The sequence below is a fragment of the Ranitomeya variabilis genome, chromosome 6 (assembly GCF_051348905.1).
Source record: "Ranitomeya variabilis isolate aRanVar5 chromosome 6, aRanVar5.hap1, whole genome shotgun sequence".
Classification (NCBI taxonomy): domain Eukaryota; kingdom Metazoa; phylum Chordata; class Amphibia; order Anura; family Dendrobatidae; genus Ranitomeya; species Ranitomeya variabilis.
The window spans coordinates 450,511,061-450,512,689 of NC_135237.1; positions in this window are offsets into that span (position 1 = coordinate 450,511,061).

The following is a 1,629-nucleotide window of genomic DNA, read 5'->3' on the forward strand; positions in this document are numbered from 1 at the left end:
GTTTCATCCCATTGCTTCTAGTCTTTCCTTGTGCAAATGAGAATAAAGATGATCCTTCTACAATGTGACAGCCCTTGAGATATTTGTAGACAGCTATTAAGTCTCCTCTCAGTCTTCGTTTTTGCAAGCTAAACATTCCCAAATCCTGTAACCGTTCCTCATAGAGTGGACATGTGGAAGTTAGGGTTCGAACTTTATTTCAAAGTTTGGTTCAGGTACCAGAACTGTAGCCAAACTTTAATCAGAATCCAAACCTCAGTAAAGGAATTGAGGACCCAAGCTTTTGATCTGAAAAATTCTCCCTCTCTCTCCTCCTGGACCCCACAGATCTCCGAACATTGCAAAGGACTTCTGGGAGAAATCCATGTTTGTTGATTAGCACCGGAAATTAGCTGTCCAGTTCAAACTCCAGACTTTTGGGTTCGAGTTCGCTCATCTCTAATTGTGAGCCCAATTGGGGAGAGTGATGACAATATCTATAAAGTGCTGTGGAATATGATGATGCTATATAGGGGAGCATAATAAAAATAAAGTGCACTGTGGGCATGTCAGTATATTTGGACAGCTTCTTCCGAGTGCATTGACATGTCGCAATGCACCTAAAGCCTGTTTGGCATTTGATTTCTAGTCTAGATTTCTTATGACTGGCACATTGGATGTCTACAAAAAAGTTTTAATTTTTATTGGAGATAAGCACCACTACAGCCATAATACCACTACTGTCATATGGAAAAAAACAGATGACAGGTTCCTTTTAATTCCCTGTTATTCTATAAGTACCTTACTATATACCCACCACCAGTATTTGTTGACTGGACTCCAGCATTGATGCTCCGGTTTTAGCACGTGACAGCTGCAGCCAATCACTGAGCTCAATGTTTTGATCTGTCTAACCCAGCATTACCACTAAGCCCAACTTTTGGCTTTAATGGTAAGGCCTTGAAGACAGGACATCACCACTGCAGCACTGTGAACAAGCACTGTATTAGGTCATGTGTCATAATAGAGAGGGGGTGCTGATTGGAGGATCACCTGCTATTTGTCAGACAAGAGACTTGTAGTAGACGACTTGGCGATGACAGCAGATCCTAAAGGAACAAAGCTACCCAACCCCACAATTTGCTGGCTCTGCATCTAGATACCAATACCAGTCCAGACCACCAGGTATCTTGACGTAAGATAACTGCCTCCAGGAATACATATAGGCAGTTATCTCAGGTCATGAGACCAACCAGTTAGGCCAGGTATTGCCATTTGAACAAGGTCCATGTTTTTTGGATTTGTGAAACTGGCCTATGTTATATTATAAGTAATCCAGACAGGTATATAAGAAAAGAAAAAGTTGCAGCACTCACCAGCGAATCTTCATTTCTTTATTAGATAAAACAAACCATTATAGGTTGTGGCACTTGAAAGGCTTAGGCGTTACGAGGGGAGCGGGGTTGTGCAGGAACGAGACGGCCGACGGCCGTTTCGCGCTGTTGCGCTTCTACGGGTCCATGTGAGTTGTGCTTGTGATGTCATATCCTTTTATAGGATTAAGACATTTCACATTTTACTTCTACATATACAAAACAAATTGATTGATTAAAAACAACAGTGAACTCAGACTGCACACATTGGATATAC